Raw genomic sequence first — 15,424 nt, forward strand, 5'->3', positions numbered from 1 at the left:
TTGTTTTTTTGATTTAAGAAAAAAACCCGCTTGATGTTGGATCAAGGGTTTGATTATTGATTATGAAATGGTGGTCACTCCTAATGCCTGAGGAGTAGATAACAAGCAATAAAAGAAAGCAAGTAAAAGCGTACATCGGAAAGGGGATGGGAGTACATATAAAGTACAAGGGAGTGCGAAAATAAAGTCGATCAAACAGAAATTAATTCTAAAATTTAAACAAGTCCTAAAACTAAAGGAGCATGCAAGATTGAACTATTTCTAAACCTATGGGTAGAATCGTCAATTCACAATTTTGGTTAATATTGAATTAAACTACCAATTACGAAAATCCTAATTAAAACAATTAAATTCTAAACCATTCCAAATTTTCTAAGATTATAAATCATTACCTAATCTTGATTAATTCTAATTCTAAAATCTAATTAAAATTTCTAACCAAAGTTAATATTTCTAATTATCTAATTAAAATTCGAAATCTAAATCTAAAATTAATTAACTTCTAATTATCCTAATATTCTAAACTAATATCCTAATTAACACCTAATTATGATCCTAAAAAATCTAATATTCTAAACTAATATTATTCTAATTAACAATTAAACAATTAAAAGGATACTAGTAAAGTAAATAGAAAAGAAACACCCAACCAAGGGGTGAACCACTGAAACTCAGTGGTGTGGATATCCAGGACGCAGGGCCCATGGACCGGCCCAAGGATCTCTATGCTCTCAGGAGGGGGTATACGAACATCCCGTTTGGGCCTTAGGCCTGAAAACGAGTCCAGATCCCCAAGGATCTATCAATTGATGCCAAAAGGGCAACAACATCTCATGAGTAAAACGCGAGCTACGCTGACGGCGCCTACGCGAACGGGACCTGAGCAATGGCACGATCCTTCCTCAATCACCCTCACGTCCTTCATGATCTACGTGTTTGAAAACACCGATTAACACCATGGATTCGTGTTTAGGCGGGCGGCTCGCGTTTGTATCTTCTTTAAGTGTCGTATTTGGAATCAACGTGTTTCCAATGACCTCACCACGAAGCGACGACGGATGACTGCGGAGGACTCAAGATCAAAACTTGAGTTCAACCTTCGACGGCGAACACCAATCGTAATAAGACGAACCAACCGCGAAAGAACAAACGCGACAACTCGAACGAACGTGAAGCTGAGATGAAGGTGGAAAGAAAATAATGCGTACTCATCGGATAGAGACCAGGTATCACTTACTTTCTCCTCAAATTAATATTTCTTCTTCTTTTATTCGTTCTTCGATGCCTCTTCTATTCCTTCTGTGTCAAACTTTCTTCTGCTTTTTCTTACCTCTTCGTCTTCTCGCATTCTGCAGTGTATCGTGAGCGTCTTCCGAATTGATGAATGAAGAGTGAGCTCGCGTGTGAAGGAATTAAAGAGGGAGAGTGTTTGTGTGCGAGGTAACTCGGTTATGGAGGTCGTTGTGGGGGAGATTTGGAAGGTGGGGGGAGGAATGGAAGGTGGAGTTTTGTGTGTGAGAGTCCAATTTTTGTTAGAGAATTGGTGAGGTTGAAGGTGATGGAAATGTAAATAAGCGAGAGAGCCATCTGAACTATGAAGGTATGCCTTTTTATAGATTTCCAAATCTCCCTCTCTACTTCTTTTTCTGTTACTAAAGTTTCTTATCGATTTGCAACTGAATCGGTTACAATTAGTTAATTGGAAAAATCATGAACTGTTAGGTTGAATTCCATTCACTTGGACTCTGTTAGAACTTGTTAGCGAAAAAATTTCTGTTAGATCACTCTTTGATTTCTGCTAGAACTTAGAAGTTAGTTTTAATATAAAAGGAATTTGTTTGCAAGATTTTCATTTCTCTTGTATGCAGGATTTTCATTTCTATTTTATGCAGATCTTTATGTCGGCGTCGCCGTGGTTGTTGGTTTTGTGGATTCTTTTCCGTTATTGATTTTGTGAGGTTGGTTTTTAATTATGCAGGTTTTTATGCTATGCCAGTTATTTTTGATTTGTGCGGGAACTTTCATTCGGATTTCATGTTGCAGCTTTGACAGTTTATAGCTTATTTTTCATGGATAGGCTTTGCTCACTTTGCTTTCGGTGCCGACGGGGTTATCATTGCTGCTGTGGAGCTTTTCTCACGTCTTCTTTTTTTCAATTGCATTTCTTGGCATGCTGCTGCCTTTGGCTTGGACGCTAACGGCTACTACATTTCCATTTGTAGCTTTTGTACTAGCATGGCGCTTGGTGGAAGTTGCAGCTTGGCTTACGGCGCCGGCTGCAGTTTATTTGCAGTTGCATTTGGATTGGCTTTCATGGCTCGTTCGCGTTTTGGATTTGGCAGCAGGTGGTGTTTCGCTTGACGTTTTAATGGGTTGCAACCTGTTGATGGCTTATGCTGCATTTTGGCTTGTAGGCGTAATTTCTGTTGGTTTTGGTTGCTCGCTACGCGTGGTTTATGCAGCATTCTGCAACAATTTTTGGTAGCTGTTTTGTTTTGGCTGCTGGCGTTTTGCCGTTCTGCAACTTGTTGATGTATGTTTTGGCGTAGCAACTTATGTAACGCGCTTTTGGAAGTATACTAATGAATGTACATTGTTATTTGGATGATGGTTAATTTAACAATGGGTTTAAAATGAATTTATTAGTTGTTTCAATGGATTTAAAGTGGACTTGGTTAATTGTTAAACCAAATGGATATAGATTATGAAATGGATTAATATGGATATTAAATTGGATTTTGGATTTAAAATAGATATGGATTAAATTGGGTTAGTAATGGATTTTTGGTTTATGACTCACTAAATGGACTCACAAATTAGGATTGGACTATGGCTATGGTTACACTTAAATGGTTCATTAATAAAATCAAGAAATTCTAATGATAAAAAATTTCACGATTAATTTGTACTTAAAAATAATGTTCTAGAATTAATCGGCTAACGAAAAATGATGAAATGGTTATGAAATCGAACTAATTCTCCGAAGTCGATTTAAATCTCAAAAATCAAATTTTGAATTAAATCAAATTTGAACCATTAAAATCCATTCACAACTTCTAGAATTAATTCGAAAATGACAGGACGACTACGGATCACATGATTAAAAATTCAGAAGTTTATGGTTGACTTCGGTCAACTGGATGACCAAAATGTCAACACAGTCAAAAATGCGTATTTTCTCATGGACAAACGAATATGGATCATAATATCCCGAACCAACGACTTGTGTCAATGCCATGAATCAATTCAGGTGAACATCGACCAAACAACAGTTCGTACACAAGATCCTCGAATAGAAAAGCCATGAATCGATATTTTATCCATATGACGTGCAATGCCACAAACTTCAATCCAAAACCCTGATTTTATCAACCACCAACCCTGAATCCATGATACTTGTCAGTCGATGTTAATCACGAATGAATGAATGCACATGAATGAGTATGAATGAGGTTAGAATGGATATCAAGTTATAGTAAGATGAAAAAGCGAAAAGGAGGGAAAATTTTGGGGTATGCCAGCTGCCCCTATTTAATCTTATCGGACCTGAAGGTATGAATAGCAACTGCTTTCAAACATTCATGGCAGGAGAGGATTAAATACTAAAAATAGCCAAGAAATTTGCCCGCAGGGAATGAACGAAATGAGTGAGATGCACGGTATTATAGGAAGTTATTCAGTGAGATGCTTTAGGAAGTCATGCATGTTATATGCGATATGTCATGTATGTTGATCTCTTTTTTCGTGTCTTTCTCTGTATTCCTCATTCCTTTCTTTTTTTATTTTCTCGCCTCCACTAACGAGTTTTGGCTTGAAATCGAGGTATTCCCGCAGGATTCCGCGAATGTAAAAAGAACCAGGTGTTTGGAAAAGGCAAGTACCAGTGGAGAAAAAGGATTGAAATGAGATCTTCTGCGAAAGGCAGAGAGACATCTTGCCAAAGGCAAGCAACTCAACTGAGAAGCGACCTTCTCTTACAACAGACAACAACGACTTCTTAGCAAGTGAAACGAAATCTTTAAATACAGTTAAGAAAAGGTGAACAGACTTCTCACACAAAAGGTGATGAGAACTCCTTAACAAAAGGTTAAGAAAAAATGGGAATGGTACGACCTTGTTAGGGAAATGATTTTCGCGCACAATAGGTAGCAATGACTCCTTTGCACAAGAGAATGACTCTTCCAAACAAAAGGTTAAGAAGAAAGATGACTGGATTTCTCACATAAAAGGTAGTGAGAACTCCTTAACAAAAGGTTAAGAAGAAAAGGGGATGAGATTCTCGTACCAAAGATGACGGGAACCCTTAGACCCAAGGTCGGCTGGGGATTCTCACACAAAAGGTAGTGAGAAATTCTTAACAAAAGGTTAAGAAGAAAGCTGAGGTGGATTTCTCATACGAAAGGTAATGAGAAACTTATTAACAAAGGGTTAAGAAGAAAGGTGAAAGGATTTCTCATACAAAAAGGTGATGAGAAACTTCTTAATAGGGGGTTAAGAAGGCGCATGAAGCTGGATATGATCTCTCATACAAAAGCTAATGAGAAACTTCTCAACAGAGGGTTAAGAAGGCGCATGAAGCTGGATATGATCTCTCATACAAAAGGTAATGAGAAACTTCTCAACAAAGGGTTAAGAAGGCGCATGAAGCTAGATATGATCTCTCATGCAAAAGGTAATGAGAAACTTCTCAACAGAGGGTTAAGAAGGCGCATGAAGCTGGATATAATCTCTCATACAAAAGGTAATGAGAAACTTCTCAACAGAGGGTTAAGAAGAAAACTGGAAAGGATAAGCAACGACTCCTTTGCACAAGAGAAGGGGTCCTCCAAACAAAAGGTTAAGAAGAAAGATGACTGAATTTCTCACATAAAAGGTAGTGAGAATTTCTTAACAAAAGGTTAAGAAGAAAAATGGGGGATGAGATTCTCGTACAAAAGGTAACGGGAACTCTTAGACACGAGGTCGGCTGGGGATTCTCACACAAAAGGTAGTGGGAACTTCTTGACAAAAGGTCAAGAAGGAAGTTGAAGTCCACACATACGAGTGAGGGAGGTCAATACATACGGGTATTGAAAAAAGGTAACAACACGGATGAGTATTGAAAAAGAAGACCAACACGGACGAGTGTTGAAGGTCAAGACAGACAGGTACTAAAAATGGACCAACACAGACGAGTGTTGAAGATCAATACGGACGGGTATTGAAGAAAGATAACAACACGGACGAGTGTTGGAGATCAATACGGACGAGTATTGAAATGAAATGAGGGACCTCCCATGCAAAAGGCAAGGGACCGCTTACGAAAGGTAAGCCTCTAGTTGAAGATTCCCAAGGTGTTTGCAAAAGGCCACACACAGGGGATATCTTGTGAAAATAAGTTAAAAAAACCTTATGAATAATATCATAAATTGTTGTCATAAATTATTTTCACAAGTTCTCTCATACAAATAGTATCACAAAACTTATGCTAATAGATAAATTCGAATGAATCAATAAAAACAAACATGTAGTTTCATTGATTTTTTAATTCGCTAGTCTATTTTAAATTTATTATTTACAAATATTCAAGCGAGTATATTTTTAAGCAGGCTAGTTGATCAATAAGGCATTCAAAAAGGTTAAATTCAGGCATAAAAATAAGTCTATGATATTGTTAGCTGGAAGTTTTGACGTCGAGCCTGATTCAATGGACAAAAGAAAAGAAAATATCTTTGAATATGTTCTGGACTTCGACATAAAAACATTGTTTGAGATTTCCAATCGAAGTGATCCTTGCGTAAGAGGGAATTTCTGTATGAGACTTAGAAATATTTCTAAGATTATAGTGCTAATTCAACGGAGGCAACGTTAAGGCTGTGTTCGACACAAATGTTTGAATTTGAATAAAAGAAGGATAATTGTATTTTGTCCTTATCCAGTTTCAAGAAAAGACGCGTGGGATGTTATGATGGATTGAAGACATTTCGAGTGCGACATGTCATTGCCTGGGAGAAAAGTCATTGGTAATAGTTATTTCGACTTAGTATATATAAGGGTCTTAGTGTTAGGATTTTGGTGTGTTCAATTGTTGTACAAATACTCAAAATTACTCAAAGTATCTAGTGTATTAAGAAAAGAGTGTAATTGAGAATGTACGTTTGATAACACCATTTTCCATATTTCAATTAAATTTTATTTATACTTTTCCAGAATTTATCTTCCATTGCAAGTTCTTTTCAATCACCTTTATTGTACTTTCCTTTACATTTTGTAATTTATCTCTTTAAAAACCTTTTAAACGAACAATCTTCAAACATGAATGTTATCGAAGTGTTCATCATTTTTCAAATATAATTTCAACAATAGCACATGTCTTAGGATCAATCTGGTCAATCCTATGAGTAACCAAATTATCTTTAATTTGGAAGACCAACGGTTGTTTACCAATTTTCACGGTAAACAAATTGGCATGCCCAGTGGGACAATTCTAGTGTTTAAAATAAGTTTCTTTTTTAAAATCTTTATTAGTTCTTCATTTTGATATCGCTCTTTATAACTTCGTTGCATGTTACTGAGAAGTGGTAAAGTAGTCACAACTAACGAAGATAGATCAAGGAGAAGATACACGATGAGAATGGTGAATCCAAATCCACCAAATAACCAAAATCCTCCAAATAGTAATGGAGAACCACCCCCTTCATCTGCGACAGGGGGAACTACGGTCGCAACATCTTCTTTGGAACCTGTACCATCCACCACAAATTTGACGCCTCTGTAGTCGATTGCCCAAAATGGGCATATTTTATCTTATGTAGGGCCATAAGGCCCACCAGTAAATCCCTTAGGGACGCATGATCCACTAGTGGCCCCACTCAAAGGGGAAATCAAATTTTCAGGCCCTATGTGACTGGGTTTTTGATGCCTTTAAATGGTCGCTAACAGCCATTTGGCATGCCAACTTCGATGATGGCCAATTTACATAACTCAACATCAACATATACTGACCCATTGGTGAATGCATCTTCGCCATTACAAGGGTATGTGTCTGGTGTTAACAACTTGGGTCTAAGCCAACCCTTAGGGCAACAAATTGACGAAAGTAACCATGAAATGATCCAGATGCTGGCCCAAACAATGGGTACAATATTTACCCCTTTGATCCAAAACACTACCCAATCAAATCAACAAATGGCAGCATAAATGACGCGCATCGTTGATTTCTTTGACGTGCCACAACCCCCTTGACACCCTCAAAAGGAATGGATAAGAGAAAGCCAAGTGTTAGCCATCGAGGAGGACTTTACCATTAACCAAGTCCCACGAAATGCACCACAAGAAAATATGGTTAATCAGGGAGTAGGATTCGAACCACCTAGGGTTGAAACCCCGAGAGTCGAACCCCCTAGGGTTGAGCGACAAATCCCAAGGGAAAGAGAACATGGGGTAGTAATGGTAAACATGAACCAAAATACTGACGAAGTCGTTCAAGAAATTCGACGTGATGATATGACAACAGACAATAACCTAACAACCATGGTCGAAAGAATCGTGGCATGAAATGGGGTGAATGTTGGCCTCCATAGGCCAAATTACATATCACCTTTATCAGAGTATGTTCTGCAATCAGAATTACCCGCTAGATGGAAAGTCCCTAAGTTCAATAAGTTCTCTGAGGACACCAGTGAGTCCATTGTCGAACACGTGGCTAGATACCTAATAGAGGCAGGGGAAATTGCAAATGATGAGAGTCTTAGAATAAAATACTTCCCAATTTACCTTACTAAGAATTCCTTCACATGGTTCACCATATTACCATCGAATTCTGTTGATACTTGGACTCGTTTAGAAAGATTGTTCCATGAGCAATTCTACATGGGACAATCGAAGATAAGTCTGAAAGAATTGGCCAGCATAAAATGAAAATTCACTGAGCCAATATATGAGTACCTAAATAGGTTTAGTTTACTTAAGGCAAAATATTTTACACAAGTGCATGAGCATGAGTTATCGAAATGGCCGCTGGTGGCCTTGATTATTCTGTTAGGAAGAAATTGGATACCCAATACCTGAGAGACATGGCCCAGTTGGCTGATAGAGTTCGACATGTAGAACGTTTGAAGACTGAGAAAGCCAGAGCAAACAAAAATAACTTGAAAGATAGAATAGCTTATGTAGAATTAGGTGATGACGAACCTGAAATGTATGGTGATCCGGCGGATTTCAACGAAAGTGAAATTGACCTTGCTGAACTAAAGCAAGGACCACCTTATTCTTGCAAAGTCTTAGTGCCTTTAAATGGGAAGAATCCAGTCGAACCAGAAAAGAATGATAGGTTTTCTAAGAAAACTTATACCTTCGACGTCACCAAATGTGACGAAATGTTCGACTTACTTGTCAAAGATGGTCAACTGATATTGCCTCCTAGCGCTAAAATACCTCCTCTAGAACAAAGAAAAAAGAGGGAGGTTTATAAGTATCATAATTTTTTGAGCCATAAAACTTCACAATGTTTTCTTTTCAGGTATCTTGTGCAAAGTGCTATTAGAGATGGAAGACTCAAATTCAGAGACAAGTCGAAGTCTCCAATGAGGATTGATTCAGATCCTCTCCAGATCGTTGATGTTCACTACACTGAACCATCCATGGTTAATATGGTGGAGATATCCGATGTTTATGGAAATAATACTGAGATGGTCGAAGTTACTAATGGCTTCAACCAGGAAGCTGCTGAAGGCTTCACCAACGAGACAACCGAGGGCTTCGTTCAGCGAGTCACTGAAGGCTTTAATAAATGGATCATCAATGATCCCAATCAAATGTTCACAACAATTGAAAACACTGAGGGTGTCGACAAATAGGTTACTGAGGATTTTAACCAAGACACTATTGAAGGTTTCACAACGAATGAAACTACTCAAGGCCATTGAGGGCCTTGGGGTTAAGTTACAAAAGTTGGACATCACTAAGGGTGCCAACTTAAGGGTTAACATGGTCGAAATGACCCAGAAGGCTGCAATGGAGGTGGATGAAGAAAGCTTCAGCCAAGAGGAATATAACAAACTGGCCTACCCCAAGCAAGAGGAAGGTTTGGTCGAATTCCTCCACAGATTCCAGAGGAAGAGATCGGAGGTGATGTTGTGCCCAAGGTGAAATTCAGTTTTTAATAGGAAAGCTACAGAAAACCTTAAAGGAGTTCGATTGTCCAGGAAAGGGAGGAACTAGAGAGACCCCATAAATAACCAAGTTTTTGACGACATAAGTGATCCTAGAAGGGTAGACCAAAGAGACCTAACCCTTCAAGGAAATAGGTATTTAACCTTCATGCCCACTGTTGACGCCCCTAAGGGTAGGTGGGTGAAACTAGTTGAAGGAAGGGGACAAGGCCATCAGAAATGGAAAAACTTTGAAGTCGAAAGGGGTCATCAATAGCGTACCGAAAGGAGTTTCAGGCCTCGAAGCAGTTAGTGTATCGCTCTGAAAATTATAAGGGGAAGAACCTGATGTCAAGGTCTTAGTGGATGAGGTAACAAAGGGAAATAAAAGTTGAGAGGGAGGCTGTAGAACAGGCGAAGCCTGGGTCAAGTAGAAATGTACCATTGAAGCAGGAGAAGAAGGAAGAAATAAAGTTTGTTGAAAGGAAGTTGTTTTCCCCTCAGAAGAGGGTGTCTGCAGAGAAGTCTAATCATGAAGTTGACATATGATTTCGATTCAGATTTTGAGGCCTCATTAGACATCATTTGCAATGTGGTATCTGTATTTCTCAGAGAATATGATCAAGTTATGGAAGTAAAGAAGCCATAATATTTGACTAAAATGGAGATGGCTAGGCACAAGCATGTTTGTTACTATATAATGAACAATGGTCGTGTAGAATAACAAAATACATTTTTTGAAAGTCCGGATGAATCAATGAAAAGTCATTTGAAACCTCTGTTTATCAGAGGTAAAGTAGGAAGCGTGGGAGTGAATGAGATCCTAGTTGATGGCGGAGCGACAGTTAACCTGATGCCGCACATTACATGCTGAAAAGGATTGGGAAAGATGATACCGATACAAGGCACTATAAGATGGTTCTATCGAACTATGAAGGGAAGGTTGGAACAAAAATTGGGGTAATACAAATAGACCTCACAGCTGACACTATAACAAGGACAACAATGTTTATGGTGATAATATCGAAGACCAATTATAATCTGCTGCTAGGTCGAGAGTGGATTCATGGAATCTGCGCGATCCCTTCTTCTATGCACCAAAGGATCACCATCTGGAGAAATGATGGAATCTTGGAAAACAAAGAAGCTTACAAGAGCTATTTCATGGCTGAAGTCAACCAGGTGGACAGAAGCAACTTCGACAAGAACCTGGCTCACATTGCACCTTGCAATTCTGCAGGGTTTGACTTCACGCCTGCAGACAATGCATTATGTTCCCTCTACCTACACCTAACCCATGGGTTTCAATGGGATAGAGAGATTGTACACGAAGAAGGCTTGGGCTATGGAGGAACGGAAGGAATCCAACCAACTGTTTGGGGAAGCGAATTCGATGATGATGTCTGAGTCAAAGACATTAGAAAGGATTTCGGCTTATATAGCCGAAAACAAATTAAAAGCGGTCTTGGAGGCTAAAGTCAAATACATGGTTTTCAAAGCAAAAAATAATGAAATGCACTTGGAAGGTCCTGGTAAGGATTTTGATCCAGAACCACCTAATAAGGTTCGAAATAAAGTGCAAGGCCAGAAGCTCGACACCATATACGATGACGAGCCGTTAGGTTTCGAAAAGGATCCGCTGGAAAATAACATAAAGATGCTAGCGCAAGATCCTCTAGAAGAGATCGACTTGGGAAACGGGAGAATCAAAAGGACAACATACATAAGTGCCAACATCAGCCCAGAACTCAAGATCAAAGTGATCCAATTGCTGAAGGAGTACAAAGACTGCTTCACATGGGATTATGATGAAATGCATGGTTTAAACAGAGATCTGGTCGAACTAAAGCTGCCTATAAAGCCTGGGAAGAAGCCCATCAAGCAGACACTGAGGCGTTTTGCACCTGAAGTTCTATCAAAGATTAAAGAAGAGGTCGAAAGGCTTCTCAAATGTAATTTCATTCGTACTACCAAGTATGTCGAATGGATTGCTAATATTGCACTGGTCATTAAAAAGAACGACACTTTGAGCGTTTGCATTAACTTTAGAGATTTGAACACTGCAACCCTAAAGAATGAGTATCCAATGTTTGTGGCGGAAATGCTAGTAGATTCTGCTGCAGGACATGAGTATCTTAGCATGCTCGACGGATGTTCTGGATATAACCATATCTTCATTTTTGATGAAGATGTGCCAAAAATGACATTTCGATGTCCCGGAGCCTTAGGCACCTACGAATGGTTGGTGACGCCTTTTGGCCTAAAAAACGCTGGGGCAACTTATCAATGAGCAATGAACTCTATTTTTCATGACTTTATTGAAATTTTCATGCAAAATTATATTGATGACATTATGGTTAAGTTTGTTTCAGAAAAAAGTCATATAGACCATCTTCGACAATCATTCGAAAGAATGAGGAAACATGGTCTAAAGATGAATCCTCTTAAATGTGCTTTTTGCGTGCAGGTTGGGGGTTTCCTAGGCTTCGTGGTCCATAAGAAGGGAATCAAAATTAACCAAAACAAGACCAAGGCCATCATGGAGGCGAAACCGCCATCAACGAAGAAGGAACTACAATCGCTGCTAGGCAAGATCAACTTCTTAAGGAGGTTTATCTCAAGCTTAAGTGACAAGACTCAAACCTTCTCACCTCTACTTCGACTCAAGAAGGAAGGCTTTGAATGGGGGCAAGCGCAACAAGAGGCTTTCGACAAGATCAAAGACTACCTTGTGCATCCTCCAATTTTGTCACCTCCTTGTAGGAATAGAAGTATGAGATTGTACATATCTGCATCTGATGTAACTTTAGGGAGCATGTTGGCTCAAGAGGATGAAAATGGCGTCGAAAGGGACATTTACTACCTTAGTAGAGTTCTAAATGACGTCGAGACTAGATATAGTGTAGTCAAAAACTTATGTCTATGTCTATATTTCTCATGTACAAAATTGAAGCATTATATAAAGCCAATTGATGTTCACGTTTCGTCTCATTTCGACGTTATTAAACATATGTTATCTAAACCTATTTTACATAGTCGAATTGGTAGATGGGCATTGGATTTAACTGAGTATTCTTTAACTTGCATGCCTTTAAAGATTGTTAAGAGACAAGTGGTAACAAACTTTATAGTCGACCACTCTATAGTCGAAAACTCCCTAAACTATTTGGAACTTGAACCTTGGAAGTTATACTTTGACGGTTCTAGTCATAAGGATGGAACGAGTATGGGAGTATTAATTATTTATCCAAACAAAATTCAAGTACAAGGTCGAAGGCCTTTGTTCAAACAATGAGGCTAAGTATGAGGCTTTCGTAGCCAGCCTTGAGATCTTATTGGAATTAGGGGCAACTCGAGTCGAAATAATGGGAGACTCAGAGTTAGTGATAAAACAAATCACAAAGGAGTACGAATGTGTTAAAGAAAATATAATTATGTACTTTGGGATAGCCAGAAAACTCTTACATAAATTTGAAATGATAAACATTCGACACATACCTCGACTTCAGAATCAAGAGGCCAATGAATTAGCTCAAATTGCCTTTGGGTATAACATTTCAAAAGAGAAATTGCAAGATGTAATTGAGGTTAGAGGAAGAGTTGTGTCAACAAGACTATCCCCATCAAATTTGGATACAACGAAGCTAGGATATGATGACAACAAGAATTTTGAGATACTAGCCATAGACTGTTTGACAGGCGAAGATTGGAGAAAGCCAATAGCAGAATATTTAGAAAACCCAACAACATTTGCTGAACGAAAAGTCAGGTATCGTGCCTTAAGTTATATTCTTATGGGGAGCTAATTATTCAAGAAGACACCTGAATGAGTCTTACTCAAATGCCTTAGTGAATCTGAGGCATACTTAGCTCTCTTGAGTGTCTATAGTGGGGCATGTGGGGCACATCAGGTGGGTCATAAGATGAAGTGATTATTATTTCGACAAGGAATGTATTGGCCTACCATGCTTAAGGATTGTATTGAATTTACTAAGGGGTGCCAAGAGTGCCAAGTGCATGCGGGCATACAACATGTCCCTGCAAGCGAACTACACTCCATTGTGAAGCCTTGGCCTTTTAGAGGTTGGGCACTGGACCTAGTTGGAGAAATTCGACCAGCATCATCTAAAAGTCAAAGATACATCCTAGTGAGTATAAATTATTTCACTAAGTGGATTGAGGTTATACATTTAACGAATGTGGATCAAGAAGCTGTAATCAAATTCATCCAGAGACACATCATCTACAGGTTTGGAATCCAAGAAACTATCAAAATAGATCAAGGATCAATTTTCACTAGTCGAAAGGTCCAAGAGTTTGCTAAGGAAATGGAGTTCAAGTTATTGACATCTACACTTTATTATGCTCAAGCTAATGGCCAGGTCGAAGCAGCAAATAAGGTAGTAATTGGGTTAATCAAAAATCATGTGGGAAAAAAGCCAAAGAATTTGCATAAGACATTGGACCAAATTTTATGACCATGTAGAACCTCCCCTAAAGAGGCTACAAACACTACGACTTTTCAGCTAACATATGGTCATGATGCAGTTTTGCCAGTCGAAATCTACTTGCAGTCAACAAGAATTCAAAGACACCATGAAATCCCATCTGAGTCTTATTGGAACATGTTGTTGGATGAATTAGTTAACTTGGACGAAGAAAGATTAAATGCCTTTGAATTATTAAAAAAGCAGAAAAAGAGAGTGGAAAATTGTACAACAAAAAGGTTAAAGTTAATTTGTTTTCGACTGGAGATATAGTATGGAAAGTAATTTTACCCATGGATCAAAAAGATAGAACATTTGGAAAAGGGTCCCCTAGGTGGGAATGCCCTTTTCAAATTATCCAAGTTTTTTCAAATGGCACATATGAAATCTAATAAGTGGCTAAGGATCGAAGGCTCTTGAGAGTGAATGGGAAATATTTGAAGAAATATAAGCATGAACTTCAAGAGATAAAACACTACGCCAAAAACTGGAATAGACAGCGCACCTTAGAGGGCGCTTTATTACAAAAGCGCACTCTAAAGTGAAGCGAAAAAATAAGGAGCGAACAACTGGAATAGACAGCGCACTTTAGAGGGCGCTTTTGTAATAAAGCGCCCTCTAAGGTGAAGCGAAAAAATAAGGAGGAGATAGAGGGACAACAATACAGGGCGCTTTTTAGAAAGCGCCCTCTAAGGTTACCCTTAGAGGGCACTTTTAAAAAAGCGCTCTATAAGTCCATGTGCATTTCCAGTTTATAAAGCGCTTTTGGAAAGCCTTAGAGAGCGCTTTCATAAGCGCCCTCTTAGGCCCCCTTTAGAGGGCGCTTTTTTTCCACAAGCGCCCTCTAAGGTCCCCTTTAGTAAACATTAAAATTATAACATACTGCGCGTTTTGTTATTTCACTCTCTGTTATTTTCGTTCTTTTTCACGTTAGGGTTCTCACTGCTACGATTTTAGCTACTTCTAAGGCGTTCTCCTTCCACCTCTGTTAGATCTACGACGTTTCCTCCTTCTATTAATTCGTTGTTAGCTGTTCGATTTTGACACCATAGGTATTTTTCTAATCTTCATATGGGTCTTTTATAATTAATGCATCACTATCTTTTCTTTTTTTACTCTCTTACAGGGTAAGGAGTATGTGTTCGTTGCCAATTCAGATAACTTGGGTGCCCTAGTTGATTTGAGTATCCTTCCTTATGTTTTATTTTCTATTACATTTTGGTTGTATTGCTTGTTTGTTATTTATACATGCAAAGGGTATCTCAAGTACAGCGGTATCCTTGACTGGTTAATCAAGAAATCTTAAATCATTTGATCCAGAACAAGAATGAATACTGTATGGAGGTAAATAAAGATAGCTGTTATCAAGAAACTTCCATTTAGATTTAGACCTACATAATATTGATTTTTTTTCTTGGTGCTTGTAATACAGGTGACTCCCAAGACATTGGCTGATGTGAAGGGTGGCACTCTTATTTCTTATGAAGGAAGGGTTCAGGCACGTATCTGTTGCTCAATTCATTTCTTCTCAACCAAAATTTATTTAATTAAGTCAGTAAACTTATGATCAATTAGAATCTTAAGGTATTGATGCTAAGTGACATTATCTTTGATTGTTTAATGCAGCTCCTGGAAATTGCCCAAGTCCCAGATGAACATGTAAGCCACTAAATTTGTCTTGTATTCTTTCTTAGATCATCTCCCTTTCCCAAGTGTAGGCACTAGGTAATTGTTTTTGTAAATTATAAAGCATAAGGATCTTGGTTAACTATGCGGGTTTTTATGACTAAGAAGGAAATGACTCGT

General features: G+C 38.5%; 2 long non-coding RNA genes across 4 annotated transcripts; both read left to right on the top strand.

Annotated features, from left to right (window-relative positions):
• Positions 1-747: 747 nt before the first annotated feature.
• On the top strand, positions 748-2,638 carry LOC127081778 (uncharacterized). 3 transcript variants are annotated; one of them, XR_007788121.1, is made up of 3 exons: positions 796-1,226; positions 1,356-1,600; positions 1,869-2,638. It is a non-coding gene; the product is annotated as an uncharacterized LOC127081778 (long non-coding RNA). The 3 variants fall into 3 exon arrangements; XR_007788120.1 differs by having other exon boundaries at positions 1,893-2,638; XR_007788119.1 differs by having other exon boundaries at positions 748-1,226; positions 1,356-2,638.
• Positions 2,639-14,722: 12,084 nt separating this feature from the next.
• Positions 14,723-15,116, top strand: LOC127087717 (uncharacterized). Its single transcript, XR_007790004.1, has 3 exons — positions 14,723-14,802; positions 14,916-14,962; positions 15,051-15,116. It is a non-coding gene; the product is annotated as an uncharacterized LOC127087717 (long non-coding RNA).
• Positions 15,117-15,424: the final 308 nt, after the last annotated feature.

The sequence above is a fragment of the Lathyrus oleraceus genome, chromosome 5 (assembly GCF_024323335.1).
Source record: "Lathyrus oleraceus cultivar Zhongwan6 chromosome 5, CAAS_Psat_ZW6_1.0, whole genome shotgun sequence".
Classification (NCBI taxonomy): Eukaryota; Viridiplantae; Streptophyta; class Magnoliopsida; order Fabales; family Fabaceae; genus Lathyrus; species Lathyrus oleraceus.